The following is a 17,068-nucleotide window of genomic DNA, read 5'->3' on the forward strand; positions in this document are numbered from 1 at the left end:
GGGGTCCAGATTTTTAGCGGTTGGTATATTGGTGGGTGTATTCATTTATAAGCAGATTAGTAGCATCTTCCTCAGTTAGAAAACCTAGAGTCTGACCACTGGTTAACAACATAGGGGCTCATGATTATTAAATCTAATATGATTATTAAATTTTCTGACTCCATATTATTAAGTACGAATCATATTTCTAAGTAATAGAGTCTCTTTATTCACTCAGTCTTTTTACACTTTTCTGCTCTTTCAAGAAATAATTTTTTATACTTTCAAGTGCTGAGATGGAGCCACTCAGCTTCAGTTACATTAAACATCCTTTCAGACCTAATATTTTTGCATACCCTCAACTGCACCCAATTGTAATAAGCAGGTACGGACTCCTTACAAATCAAAGAGGACTATTTAGGTCAGGTGTTATTTATTGCTTTTCTTTTATATACTGTTTCTTTTTTTTTTTTTTCTTCTTCTTTCAGATTCAGTTAGCTGGATATTAGTAGTTGTAAAAGTTTGATTTATATTTAAACTTGTTGACATGCTTGCTTTGTGACAGATGTTTTTGCTTGCATGATAATCAAATACCTCTTTGCAGTACTCTTCTTATACTAACTCATGGATGAAAAAGGACCCATGTGGTTTAGTCCACTTACCTGCTCAGAATAAAATAAAAAACTATATGTAATCAACATATGCTGACCTCATTTTATATAGTAACATCTTACCAAAAAAACTTTAATTGAAGCATTTTTTCAGGTTGGAGAATATTTTGTATCTCTAAATTTATATAGTATTAATAAAATATACTCCTCTAGTGTAACAGAACCTTCAACGATGGCTTCATTAATTCATTGTATATCTTTTAAAGTGCAGGTGTAGCTCCCCCCTTGAATTTATAGGAGGGGAGTGCAGATAACGTTCATCTGCAGATGTTAGAGCACAGAAGTAATATAAAGTGATGAAAATGGAGTATGAATAAACCAAGTATCCAATATTTTATAACAAAATATACAGGAAACAAAGCTGAATTATTTTAATTATTTTCTTCCAGGTGAATTGTGTGCCTTGGAATTTAATTTAAAATCTGTAATACCAAGCGCTGAGTAATGAACCTGAGTGGAAATGGATTATAAATAATAAATATGAATACAATCTATTACATGTTTAACAATAGTATGTGTGGCATTCAGTTCGTTTTTTCTCTTTTTTTGATGGTATATGCAGTACTGTAGTTTTAATAACTCAAAAACTTGATGGTTGTACTAAAAATTAAAAGTATAGGGTTATCATTAAGTAGTTAGCATACTTAATAGCTGTTGCCATTTACTCTATATTCTCCTTGAAGATAGAGGGCTGACGTATCAGGAAAGTCAATAACTACAGAAAAATGTTGACGTGTTTTTTAAACTGCTGCATACTTTTAGAAACATACCTGATTGTCATCTGGATTGTCAGAGTCTGAAATGAATGTTTTTAAATAATATAGGGTCAGAGAAAAGGAATTGATGATTAATGATACATACTTGTTAAATACATGAAAAGTATTGCAATGAATGGAATTTTCTTTTCATAAAGACAAAATATAATTTAAAAAAGGAATGAGAAAAAAATTCTCACAAATGCATCATTTAGTAGTTAAAATTTTCAAAGACATTGATAAAATGAATGTACACACTTTCACTGACTCAAAGTTTTAGTACAGAAATATTAGCAAATGCCATTTATTAATCATCTAATCATCAGTAACCATTAAGAAAGAATACTCTGCTAAAATTAAATGCAGGTGACTTTCCTGAGGTTTAGAGTTTACTTGGAAAACAAGTCACATTTTCAGAGCTGCAGAGAAGCTACAAGAATTACAAAAAAGGTCATCAGATGTGGCAACCTTTTAAAACACATTACTTTGGAGTTAAAACACTCCAACTATATCTGCAGCCTTGTTTCAGCATTTTTAGTATCTTCCTGATGGGAAGAAAGTGTAATTGTGTTTGAAAGTCTTCCAAGTGAATAAAGCAGGCAGAGACAATAAGAGAGCAATGTTACTTCAACATTCAATATTTTTGGGAATTAAAAACTTCAAAGGAAAGGAAATAAAGGAGTGAACTTTCAGTGTTACCAATTTATATGGACTGCTTCTCCCCAGAGAAAGAACAGAATGTTTCCACAGTGAATATTACTAGAATTAAAACAGATGTGTTTAAATAAGACATTTACATATTAAACGTTCATTTTGTATTTTCAAGTATACAGCCTAATTTTTTATTAAAGGAAGAGTAAAAAACTGTCAGGTTTCTGATCCACTGATAGATTCATCAGTATTATCCAAATGTCAGTCTCAGTTTTGAGAAACAGATGTTTCTTTTTCACAGTTGTTTTGTGATGTGAAAGTACATGTTATTATTATTGCTATTTCTATGTAGCAAAATTTAATTAATACAGAGCTTAGAGAGCTGTATGTGAAGTTAGAAAAGAATTGCATGTTTCAGATTGGTTAAAGAAAAAAAAAAAGACGTTCAGTACCTCAAAATGCAAGTAATATAGTTGCCAGAGAAGCTAATTAAATGTAGTACTGTAATGGTGTTTTCAGGGGTGGCCGCACTGGTGCAGCAGTTAACGTTGCTGCCTCACAGCAAGAGGTTCTCTGGTTCGATCCTTGGCTTTTGTGCCTTCTGTCCGGAGTCTGCATGTCCTCCCTGTGGTCGCGTGGGTTTCCTTCGGGTACTCCAGTTTCCTCCCACATCCCAAAGACATACTGTCGGTGGACTGGACACTCTCAATTGGCCCTAGGTGTGAGTGCATGTGTGTGCCTTCTGTGGAAGGTTGAATGCCAGGCTGGCAACTCAACACCGTAAAACTCCACTGCCAATCATGAGCAGACAGGTGATCCATTGTGGCAACCCCTAACCGGGAAAAGCTGAAAGAAGACTGTAATGGTGTTTTCAGGAGAATTATATATAAAAATGTAAATAATTGTTAAATGTGATTAGGAACTATACTTTTGTCCCTGATAACCCAGTAGAAGTGTTAAGGAACTTCAAGAAAACTTGAATAATGGAATGAAGGCAGAAGCTCATGGCAGAAAAGCAAAGAGAAAAGGTGTGGGTATTTAATGTGGGAAATCCATTATATTATATTCTACCAAAAACAATTCATAGGTTCATAGATTCTTACTAAGCTTACAGCCAAAAGAGACCATCAATAAGCTCAGCCACATGTTTTTTAGAGCACTCTTACTAGACAAATAACATTTCATATCAATTCTATTACAAAGAACATGACAAGACTATTAAACCTTTCATAATGCAGTTATATAAGGAATGGAAGTCATTCCTTAACAATTCTTTCAGTTTGGTAGATGAGTTAACACATTTTTGCCAGATGATGAGTACATCTGTTATTGTAGTAGACAATGCATCTTTATACTTAGATCAAACATGAACCTAGCTTATAAGCCATTTAGCATTTCCTACCTAAAACTGGAAAACTCATTGATTGCTGGAATTTTTATACTTTGTCTTACTGGGAGCTATTTCTTTTTAGACCTGCAGGTCAAAAAGCTCCTTTTTGAGAAAACTTTGGTTCTCTTGTTCCTCTCACAGTGAGATCGGGTCCCATTTCTTCCATTATCAAGGTGGAACTCATGCATGCTGGACAAGGTAAGAGATCAATCAGCCTATTCAAGAGACATATTCTATCAGTGGCAGTCATATGTGCAGGACATCCAAACCACACCCAGTCAAATTGTTCTTTACTGTATCAGTAACTTCTGTTATAGCTTCTCCTATGGAGTGGCATGGATGCAGCCACATATACCAATCTTCCTAGCTTCCATTGCCACATAGTCACCACTCTGGGTCATAGTGCTTCATGCCAACAAGTGTAGCCATCTGGACTGTAGGGAATCAGACCACCTCCTCATGCCCACCATGATGGGTGACTCAGCCTCTAACTCCTGTCATCTCTGCCAGGCTCTTCCACTCTCCAGGGCTTCTAATCAAATATGAGACATATTTGATATACTCAAGGCTTTATCTCTCTAAGATGCAACATTAGGCTCTACAGTAACTCTTCTGGGTATAACAGGGCCTTTTATGTCAGGAAATTTGGAAATGGTATAGGGGGCAAAGTTCATTCCAATGGATGCAAATTTCTTTTTAGTCTGCTTAAAGTTAAATATTTTGATGAGAATGTGTTTTCAAGTATTTGGTAGTGAAATATCCCCATTATATTGATAATTTATTGTTACTTTTGTCAAATGTAAACTGTAGTGTTTTATTAAAGACATGGAAATAGTTGGTTTAAAGAACATACCAGTGATATATTCCAATAAGGCCTGATAGTTGGACTTTGAGTTAGTAGTGGTAAATCACAAGATAAATATCAAAATAGAAACAAAGGAGACTGCCAGTAATACATTTCAGTATATACTAGTTTTCATCCAGGCATACAAAAGAATCTCTGCCATATAGAGGATTTTGAAGAGTGATAAACCTGTGAAGTAATTATAAGGTATCTCAGGAAAAAAAGATGATTATCAGCTGGCAGAAAGGTGTTAGATATGAAATGAAAAGGAGAAGCAGGCATATGGATCAAGTTACAGAAAAATAGGCTTTTGTTAGAAGATAAAATATTAAAACCTGTAATAGCGATCGTTTCATATACTAATTAAATGATTCTAGTACTGCAACATTACTAGGCAGCATTGTTTTTGGATGTCTCCTTTTAGTCAGTCCCACCACATGAACTTGGTATTTCTTATATGGGCACTAAGCATACCTCTCAACCTCTTAGCAGAAGAAATCTGAACAATGCATAAAATAATAGGGGGACAATGGTTCAAAAATAAAGACATATGTTAAATATTGCTCTGATAAACTTAGAAAGTTACTAGATTACCAGAATTTGTGTTAGCATGGATTTTCTGAAACATAAGTCTGAAACACAAATGTGTATCATTATTTAGTGACTTCAGTCCTCCATAATTTGCCTGAAAACCACATGTTTTATGAAGAGCTGGCCAAAAATATGAATTGTAAAGCTAATCTGGACATTCTGTTATAATCTGGAGACAATTGAGAGCTATTTTACATACTTGAGGCTGCTAAGGTAAGTCCCTAGAAAGATGCTACATGTTTAAGTGTGCATATTACTCTACCTGTGAAAGAGTAATTCGGGGAAAATAAATAGTTATAAATAACAATAACTTTGCACTGTGCTGCATTTAAGACTGTAATTCAAAAATCAGTTGCATATTCTTTAAAAAATTATCTTTGTGACCTCCTTTAGGGAAGACTACAAGCAAAGCTCATTTGCAGATTTTATAGATCTTTCAGGAAATATTATGTCTTCCTGCACTACTCTACTAATATGTGCTGTTCCTACCCTTACCCCAACACTTACCTTAGGAGGATCTTTTCCTGCAACACCACTACTGCAAAAGACACTCAGACATCATCAAATACAGCACCATACAAACAACACGAAATCTGGGTCTATATTAGGTTGCCAAAATGTTATAGCTTATTCCGGCAAACATCTTTTCATCGACCCGTAATCAGTGAAAATCTCTTCAGCAATTCACTGAATTTACTAGGGGCAATGAAATAACTGCCTGAAGCACAACAACAACTACAGAACTTTGCCATTTTCTCCACTGTAGTATGATTTCGGAGTTGGTATATATAGTTAGGGTGGGTGTGGGGGTGAAGCTCCCCACTTGGGTGGGTTTGATCAAGTACAAGTTGGTACGTTATGCTTCAAGCAAGTATTTCATTGCTCTTAGTAAATTCAGTGAATCGCTGACATGATTTTCACTGACTGGAGGTTGAAGAATAGGTGTTCGCTGGAATAACATTTCAGCAAACTAATATAGACCCCAAAATCTAGCCTCTTCTCTAGCCCTTATTCTAACACTGATCTGAGCACACACACCCATCCCTATACGTGTGTGTGTGTGTGTGTGTGTGTGTGTGTGTGTGTGTGTGTGTATATATATATATATATATATATATATTTATATATATATATATATATATATATATTTATATTTAGACAGAGAGTCTTATTTTCAACTGCTCTAGGACTTGACACTGGATAGTGTGAACATTGTCTCTAGATGACTGTCACTGTTGATCTGACACCCTGACACTATGTGGATGGATGGAGATGGACATTTTAAAATAACAAAATATTAGTCGTTTGATTCAGCAATACAAAGACACATACAGCCAGCTTGGATCTGCAGTCTCACAAATTATTTTATGTGTATTATTGTAGTTGTTGATTGATTTAAAACTCTGATTCAGGGGACCTTTCTTCTGTTCTGCCTAGGATTACAGTGAACAAAAAACAATGAATAGAATGTTGTTATTTATAAAAGCTGAATAGTTAGGAAGAGTGTGTTTATAATAAATAAAAAAGGACAGTAACTTGCTATATAAATCAAAAGAGATTTCTCCACCCTTGAAGAAATTTTACTGTATAACATTTCCAGCCCCAGATCAATGGCACACACACACACACACACACATCTGCTTGTAATAGTCCCTCAGCCCTCTTTCATTTAACTCCAGAAATCTTCACCTGATACAATGCCCTGGCCAATCCATGTAAAAATCTCAACTTGACTTTAGACCTCAAGGTCCACAAAGATCAGTTATAGTCCTTGCTTAAACATCATGATGGTCTTTAGCACTGGAACTAATTTCATTTCAGGTTTCACAAATCATCCTATGTAGCCCCTGCTTAAACACAATATTGATGCTTACCATGAGGAACTATCTTCGTTTGGATATGGCTTTAACCCAACCACTCATTTTGTACATAAGTCCCTTCTAGCCCTATCAACCAGAGGAGATGTTGTGGATAACAGTCAATAAAGAGTTAAAGGATTTTATCTGGGAGAAGAGAGCAAGAGTCAAGAGGGATAAGGTGATCCTTCCCTTAGAACAAGGTTGTTTGGGATAATCTGCTTTGAAGGGGTATTTCAGAGCTACACAATTAAGGCTCATATACATAGCATAAGCAGAAAGCTATAATGCAAATTAGAAAGGGATGATGATGATGAAACATAGCAGAAGTTCAAGAAATAAGGAGAGGCTGGGATTTTCGGTGCAGATCCTCAAGGAGAATAACAATAACTATATAGAATATTATATTTATAAAGTAGGAGAAAGTATTTTAAGAGCTAAGCAAAGATAGGAATAGAGAAAGGAGAAGGAGATTCTGCCAAGAAAGATGACTGCAATTAGGGATACAGACAATAAGCAAAAATGGGGTGGAATTTACTGGAGAAAACTGGCAAAGGAATCAAAGTATTAGAAGCAAATAATTAGAGAGGAAAGGTAATAGAATGGGAAGAGGACTGTAGGCTAGAGATTGTCTTCACTATCAAGGATTGAAATCAGAGTACAGGAAAAGAGAAAGGAATAAGGGGATCCTAAGTGAAAGACCAGCACTGGTAGAGGTTTTAATAGAATCTAGAACAGAAGCTGCTGTTGAAAAAGGGATAATTAGTAGAGTATATAAAATATTGCCTGATAACTATATGAATCATTTAAGGAGGTTAGAAAGGACTGGGTAGAGAGACTGGATAATCAATTCACAAAGAAACAATGGGAGGATATATGTATAGCTTCCAAATATGCAGCAAAGTCTAGAAGTTTAGGATCTTTGTTTGGAAGTGTTTGTATAGGTATTTTTATACCCCAAGCAGACTCCGAAGAATTATTCCTCAGGTAAATTGCAAATGCTGGAGGTGTGATGGGGAAGAAAGAGATAACTGGGAATATATTTTTGGGAGTATATTAAGTTGGCAGACTTTAAAAATTCCCTGCAGACTACTCTGTCAGAAATACTCGGTGAGCAAATTGGTGTAACTAAGAGAGCTGTGATACAGAATTGGAATTGCCTAGTCATAACAAGGTCTTGCTGAGTTTAATTAATTCGGGTGGCTGCAAAAAAAAAAACAAACAAACAAAAAAAAGCAGTTACTAGAAAATGGAGATCAAAGTCTTAACCAACTATAGAAGAAGTAGTGAATATAGGAACAGAGATAAAAAAACTGGAAGTGGGATCTTTAAAAAAGGGTAGGAGCAAATTACATGGAAAAATATGGGATTGTGGGAACTGGGAACAATACATGCAATATTTTGGAGGAGGGTTAAAAAAAGGCAAGACTTGAATGAGCTATGTTATGCTTGACTGAATGACTGTATAAAACATTCTAAGCGATGTATAATGTTTGCAGCTGAAAATATGGCAATATGATTTGTTTTAATTTATATAAATGTACGATTGCCTATGCCAAAAGTGATAATTTAATAAAGATGTTTCTTGTTTAAAAAAGTAAGTCCCTTCTTCCAATAGTTGGCAACATTAAGCAATTAATTAAACAATCATAGTATTAAAGTAACAGAACCTAAATTCTGGCTTACACATAGTGACCTCACTAAACACAAACTCTATGACATAAGTAAGCCATTTACGTTCTCTATCTATAACAGTATTTACAGTGTTTTTAACATTTCTCAGTCCAATATGCTACATTACTCCCTCACAGTAGAAAACTATTGTTTCATAATAATTCCATGAGAAAGGCTTTGGGACTTGGACAATCTTTCCAAACATACATGTGAGTGTGAATTTAAATCATGCAGCTTTCAAGAACAAAACTCAAAAATTAAAGCCATCATTGCCCCTTTGATTAACAAATAAGGATATATCAGCCACAGTTGCAGGTTGCTTAACAAAGAGAGAACTATTCAATTGACTTTCTCAGTGTGGTCCCTCAGAAGCAACTTCAGTAACTATATACATTTTTCTGGGTCAGATTATCTACTTAGTTCTTGTGGTACCTCCTCTCTGGGAAATGTGTGACTCAATTATACTACAAGGACAAATCCATTATGTGCTTTTAGGTCAATACTTGGTTGTTCAGCCTTTACAAGAAGAATAATTGTTTTTGCTTCTGTTCAATTATTAAGCATATGAATTTGAGAAAATCATTTCTTTTTCATTTTGTCTCATTTTGTACATGAATGCACTAAGACTTCCAGTCAGTTTAAAGAAGTTTAATGAGTTTGTTGCATTATTTCCTGTTCCAACACAACCCCCTACTAGTTGTTCCAACAAATTGTCATAATTTTCTTCACTATCATTGAAATTTGTTTTATCTTTAGCATTTCTCTCTATACCACTTCACATTCCTTTTTTTATTTTTTTCTATTCTTCTGTCATATTAAAATTGCTGATGACAAGCTTACAAGCTTATTAGCTATGTCTGCTAGAGCAGCTACAAGCTATACCATAATTTTCTCTAAACCAGTTCCTGTTTCTAGTTTTTCTAGTACTGGCCAAAGTTTCAGAGGCTTCTAATGCCTCTTTCTAGGTTTTATGGGAGTCTACTGCCTGTACAATGGATCTGACAGCTTTGGTAGATTGTGTTTTACTTCATTAAAAGGACTAAGTCCTTTTGTGACTCATAATATATGTATCAAACCGCATCACTTTATTCATGTCCTCCTTTTCTAATTTACTCTTGTGTCCCTTAGGCTTCCTAACAGTTTTATCCTTCATTTCAGTTCTTATCCATCCTTTTAGTGTTCATCTGATTATCTCCTAAGATAATACTTCCCTTGGCAGAAGGATAAGTTAGTATAGGAGTGTCTTTTCTTATCTGATTTTTCTGCAAAAGGTAGCTCAAGGTAAGAATTTTCTTTCATTCTTGTATATGTTTATATAAACTTGGAGTAGTTCTCCTAACTTTATAATTCTTTGGTTTATTGCAAAAGAAAGAAGGCCATAACCCTGATCAGTCTATGTCTCCCTTCATTTCTGCTCATCAGTAGCTACTTTCAGCACATATTTCTATTATCTTGTCCACTCTTCTTTTATTCTTGGCTAAAAGTCTTTTCTTCTCTAGATCAGCATCTGCAATTTTTGTCAGTCTTTATGCTTACATCTCCTTTCCAGTAATTTGGGTCTTAAAATCTTCATCATTTCAACTTTGTTTTTTGTCTTTATATTCTTCTTCATGTTAGCAGATGGACTTCTCCGATATGGTTCGGGAACAACCCCCTGATATTCATAGGGACATTTTTACTTTATACCCTCACCTTATATGTAGTTTTTAATTGCTTTAGAGCTTACACTGATGTCCTTTCCAATGAGTCATGCTTTATCCCTTTCACCAAGAGTGAGCTCTCATTTATTAGAAGATGGCATCTCTCACTAACTTTATTAATTGAATTCTTCACTAGGAATTGGTAATAGACAGTACTTTTCTCCAGGCTTGTACTAGTCTACTTCACATTTGCTGAGTATACATTTGCCCCTCATTCTCTTATCGCCAATAAAAGTTTTGTTACTAATAACATTCTCCTCCTTGTTTTGCTGAATTTCCCTTCTTTAAAGCTCAGTGCATCATTTTGTCAAAAGTTCAGAACTCTATCCAGGCTGTGTATTTCTAATATACAGCTTTTCTCCATTTTTACTATATAGCTCTATTGCTATGGGCTGTATTGAACCAACAAGAAACTTGTTTTGCTTTATATTACTTAACTCAATTATGTCATGCTATTAGGCCCTAAAGACTAAATTTCCTTTCCTACATCTAATTCTTTTATTTCTGTTTTACTCATTGGTTTCCATTTAGGTGACATTTTCATAGTTTCTATACTATCTGTAGAAGTGGAACCGATGGACACCAAACACCAGTACAGTTTTTAACCATACAAATATCCACCAGAAGGAAGCTCTATGTGAAACTGACAACTCCAGAAAGGAAGCCTTCCTGTCTTCTGGATGCAAAATGAAGTCAAACCACCTGTTTTTTTGGTTTTAGGTTGTGCAAAGGAGCTTCAGCTTCCAACAGTCACAGAATAAGGTGACCTTATTCTAAGTTGGTGATGTTGCTTAGAGCTTCCTTATGGTGGATATTTGGATGGCTATAAACTGTGTTAGTCCTCATTATGATCCTTGCATCCATGCGGCATACATTTCTACACTTTATGAGTCTGAGCAGGTCACTTAACCAGATATTGTTCCCAGATCATGAGAGAAAAAGGACATTTGCTGTCCAGTGGGTTTACTAGGTTAACAAATGTAATTTTATTTTATTTTTTGGTTTGATTCAATATGGACATGCTGGGGAAGCTGAAAACTGCTTGTAATTCACAATCATCAAGGAACTTGTTCAGCCAGAGAATTTGGATACCAGATTTCACTTCTGAGAAGTAAATTCTGGACAGACAGGACTCAAGACTGAGTCCTATGGAACAATGCTAGTAATATCTGTTCAGATACAGAAGAGAGTTTGACTATGACACACACATAGGAAATGATATCAATGGTCTTGGCAAGGTCAAGGTGGGCAGTATGAAGTTGAAGTTCCACTGAAATGACTTGAAGTTATGGATTCAAATACTTTGTTAATATGATAGTCATTAACAACCAAAAATGATTAGTGAAATATATCAAGGAGCACAAACAGACCATTAAACCTCAAGAATATGTGGATTTTTTTTCAGGAGAAAATGCAGAAGTGATTAGATTAAAACTAAAAAATGGGAGAATGAAGTGGTCAGATGTAAAAGGAGAGCAACACTTTAATTTTCTCATGGCAATGATGCCATTCCATGACAGGCTATCAGTGAAAAGAGAAGATGAGGGTTGATCACTCTTTCTTGTCTCAGATGGATGCAGGGAGTACAAGAGGTGCATCATTTGAAAACCTTGACTCATTAATGCTGATAGTACAGATTATGCAACAGGGTAATTATGCCTGTAGCGCTACATGTATGGGCTGACCTTACCCATTCAAGCTGATAATGCTTTAATGGTAGACTACACACAAAGCTGTGATTTCACTGTACTTCATCCATGGTACTGAATTTATGGTATTTAATGGTGCAATAAAGCACATTACATGTGAAAGAAATCCTTCAGCTAAACAATACTTTCAAAATGCTGTTCTACATGTCCAGCTGAAAGACATTTCCTCAAATTTAATTTTTCTTCTGACTCTCAGCACTGCGCAACTGTTATCCAGCTTGCTAGGAGTCAGCAACATGAAACACAACTAAACTGTTTAGTGTCTGCTTACCCCACAAGCTCTACAAATGAGAGCAACTTATTTTACCAAACAGATAAAGAAACTATCCCTCTATTAGACAGAGGTTTTCCAGTGCAGAGAAGTTTATCATGAAATGGGCCATACGATTTTGAAAAATATAACTAAATATGATTTAATAAAACTGAATTTATTATCTAAATTTAATCAAGAACTGCTACCTCCATTATCAAACGTGCTGAATTTTTGTTTCGTAAGATGGAATATGTTAAAAATTGCAAGTAGTGCATCCATTAGGTGCCACCTTTTTATTCAATAAAGAAGATGAATAACAATTGTGTTGGCCTCATAGCAAGATTGTAGTTTTCAGCATATATTCTTATTGATATAATGGTTAGGTTTAACAGATGAATTAAAGAAAATCCTTCATTCAGCAACATATTCAATAAGTATTACAAAAGTTATTTTATATCAGGGGGCATGGCCAAGGAGGAACACAGGATAGCAGCAGATTTCTGTAGCTCCACCAAGACAACATCATAACCAGGGAAATTTACCATCAAAACTTGTCTAATGGAATTTATTTCTTCATAAAATCATTTGGAATATAATTTTCTACAATAATATCCAAAAAAGAAAGAAAACTTGACTGATTTTCCTGTCAGAAATCTTCTTGGAAGTTTCTCACTCATCTCAACTCCTCAGAATGAGCTACAGTAAAGCTAACAACCAGGATTCAACCCTTAAGAAAGAACTTCAGGCATTACTACTAAACATGCAGGAACTGACAACTAAAATAGATAGAACGGATTCTAAAATAGACAACTTCAAAGAAAAAAACTACCAAACAAATGGATATATTACATGAAGACTTACAACAGCAAAAAACACAGATTTCAGGTATAGAGGATGCTCTCAATGACATGGACAGTAGAACTAAAGAAGGAGAAATGAACATTGTATTTCTACTCAAACAAAACACTCATCTCCAGTCTAAATTGGATGATTTGGAAAACAGATCTCGATGTAATAACATAAGGATCTTTGGACTACCAGAAGGCAATAACATTATAACTTGTTTAAACACTTGGCTACCAAAAACTCTAGATCTATCTGAGGCATTTTCTTTAGGTGTAGAGAGAGTTCTCTATCTTCCTCTGCCACTAACAAGAACATTCCTAGATCAGTTACAGTAAATTTTCTATCTTCATTTGATAAAGAGATGGTGTTAAAATCAACATGGGCAAAAGCACCTTTAAAAGTTAATGATACAGTAGTGCACTTTGATAATGATTATTCCACTCTGGTGATATCTAAAAGGAAAACCTTCTTGTCACTAAGAGAACTAAAAAAGGCACAACTGAAAACACATCTTTTGTTCCCTGTCAGACTAAAAATCTTCTTACCTGATGGTCCTAAAATGTTTGAGGATTTGGACACTGCTTTGGCTTATATTAAAAAACATAAAATATTGGACAAGATAGAAGAAATTGAATGGACAAGCCCTTCATTGAAAGACTAGCATCAGGCACAACTTGGAAGCCAACAGACAAGCAAAAGAGACTAAAAAATAAATGAATGACTTGCTTTACAGCATTCTGATTATTTTATGTAAACTTACTTGTTCCCTCAAGTAATCAACAAACAACATAAGATCACCACAAAGCTTCTGAAGTCCTTAAAATATGCAACTAGTTATACTAACAAATTTTCTTCCCAGGGAACTAGTAACCAGATACAATTTTTATTTGTTGCTTTTTTAATCTCTCTTTGTGAGATCAAAGGTTAATAACAAGTTATATTCATTTAATTTTACTAAAAATATTTCCCCCCCTTTTTTTATTTTTTATTTTTATTTCTTTTTTTAATTTATTCAAAATATTGCTATGTTCAGTACTGTTTAGTTATAATTGCTTAACATTATAAAACAGAGTTTAAACTCATTACAACAACTAACATGCTATGAATTATAAATAGCTGATTAAACAAAATAAATATAAATGCAGTATTTTATGCTTAGATACATTAGCAGATGGATAATTAATATATGCACCACTCTATTCCTTGATATAGTAGTAGATGAATGATATACTATAAGCATGCATTTTTTTTGGAAAACAGTTATACCCTTACAGCTTTGGTATGTATGTACTTATAACATTGTGTAGCTTAGGAAATGCTATAGGGTTCATGTATGTTGTAAATAGACTTATAGTGTTTTCTATGGACTGATATTACTGAGGCTTTGATTCCCAAGGCTTGTGGAGCACCTTGAGCTGTCTCATAAGTACACAGAGCCTTATTACATTAAAAATGTATTATTTTCACTTACTTTCATCAAATTTCCCGCTGGAATCCCTCAGGAGACAACTTTAGACACTGACAACCTCGAGAATAGCGCTCGTGAGCCGTTTTCTAAACCTTCATGTTCTAATTGTTCATCTGAGTTGAAGAAAGTAGCCATCATGAACTTTGACCTCTGATTTCACTCACACATATGTAATGCTGCAATGTAATCCAGTTCCAGGAAGCAGAACAGTTGCAAACGTGGAAATATGACAAAAATGGACTTTTTAACACAACAATGTGATTTTTTTATCATTATAATAGCCGCAAATGTAGAGACTCAACTGAATACACAAAACAATTCTCCAAAGAATTCAGTCTTGAGGCAAAACCATAATCACTATGAATTTATTAAAATATTAACGCCAGTTATGACCTGTTAAAAATGTTAATCATTATAATAGCACTTTATTGATATAATTTATGTTTAGTAAAGCTACAGCACATTTTAAAGCATTATCTTACTGTCTAACCCATTTACTGAAGTTTTGTAATGTGCAGCAGCTGAATTCAGTAGTATATTAGTTAGAATGTTCTTAAAGGTGCTTTACATAAAAAGCAGTACTGTAGTTGTTGTTTCAATGCACATACTACAAAATGCTTTTGCTACCAAACAATGTATGATAATCTTATATTTTGAACTTTTTTAATTCAGAACTAGAGTTATTTGATACTTTTTTAAGCTAGTATGTAATATATACCATATATGAAGCCTTTGCATATTGTTTTCTATATAATGTCATGACTTCCCTTTGAGTAATGCAATGTTTCTTACTATTCTGTTTTTGCTTTGGTAATTAATTCTCCTATAATATCTTCATGAACAAGCAGATAATACATTTATGTATATCGCTATGGATGCATATGCTTAAATCATTTACATTACTATCTTTATAACAACTGTAATGAATAATTTGATCTGAGTAATATATTGTGTCACATAAGCATTAGTTAACAGATATCTCTAAGCTCAGGGAAGCTATGTATACACAGATCGGGTCTATATTGCAACATAGAATGCTAAAAACAGCAAACGATGTTACATCGACACATTTTCAGTGAAAGCTGAAAATGTCGGATCCACAGAACAGCGATTTATTTCCTAGGGAAAGAAATCACTGTTCCAATCCCCGCAAAAAAAAAACATTACACACTTCCAAACACATACACACATACCCAATCCTAATTATACCCCCCAAAAACCAGTAAACAACTAAATACACATATGCACATAACCCAACCATACATTTAACGAAAAAAAAACAGTAAACATTTTAAACCATATCCACTTACCTTAACCTGCACCCTAACCCTAAGGTCAGTAACTCTCGCACATTTACATAAACAGCTCCAAACACATACACACTTACCTTAACCCTAATTCTACCCCCCAAAACAAAAGTAAACAGCTGAAAACACATACACACGTAACTCAACCATACATCTAACACAAAATATAAAACAGTAAACACTTTCATACATATGCACTTACCTTAACCCGCACCCTAACCCTAAGGTCAGTAACTGTTGCACAATCACACTCGGGTGCTATACCGGACAAGGGACCACACTACACTTCAGAACACGGCAAAACAACGAAGTGGTCAAGCGACTTCTTTCCCAGGGAAAGAATTCACTGAACAACCACTTCGCTGTTTTGCCTGTTCATTCCACATGTGTCGACAAAAACGCATTCGACATAATACGTTTTTGTTGTACTCATAGGAACCCACACAAAGCACCCATATTTACTATATATCTATATATATCTATATATCTATATATATCTATATATATATATATATATATATATTTTTTTTTTTTTTTTTTCTTTTCTCATTCCCCTTCCAAGTTGTGTTGCAGTTATTACTAGGTTTTTATATAAAACAGTTATATATAATAGATGCTCATTTATCTGGTTAAAAATCTTTAATTCTGCTTAATAATAGGTCAGATTGGATTTGCTCATACACATGATTTGAGCTTTTTACTTTCTTAAGAATTGGATCTCCTGTTATATCCCAATTCCTTTAAAATGTTTCAAAATGTGTAATTTACTTAGTAATGTTCCTATTGTTAATAAGCTATTCTAGTTATTAATATATCCTCTACATCAGTTAAAATTTTCAAGTTGAATTTATATAGTCTATATAAACTGTATTAGTTAAAGTCTCTATTTCTAATATCTATATATGTTCATACAAACAAGTCAATGAAAAGTTTCAGTGATCTATCATTGTGATATATACAATGTTACTGTTAGCTTAAACTGTTCTTTCTAGTTCTAAAGATATATCAAGAAGTCTTTAATGAAATCTTGGCACATACTAAGAAATAAGTGTATACATTGTATAATTTATTTTATAATACATAGTAATACAGATGAGTTTAACTTTGGTTTTGAAAGTTTTAATATATATATATATATATATATATATATATATATATATATATATATATATGACATTAGGTGGTAGCTAGAATTCTGCTGTTATAGTTAGAGAGGTAACTTGAGTAGTTGTAACTACTCGAATTTGAAGATTATAACTCCAGGCTGGGTGCAAAGTTCAATCCTAACACTAGTTTATTTGATTATTGTTACAGTATGATTACAGTTCTGACATCCACATCATATCTCATAATGACATTTTTATTTCTAATAAA

The sequence above is a fragment of the Protopterus annectens genome, chromosome 15.part0 (assembly GCF_019279795.1).
Source record: "Protopterus annectens isolate FY-2018-M chromosome 15.part0, PAN1.0, whole genome shotgun sequence".
In the NCBI taxonomy this organism is placed as follows: Eukaryota; Metazoa; Chordata; order Ceratodontiformes; family Protopteridae; genus Protopterus; species Protopterus annectens.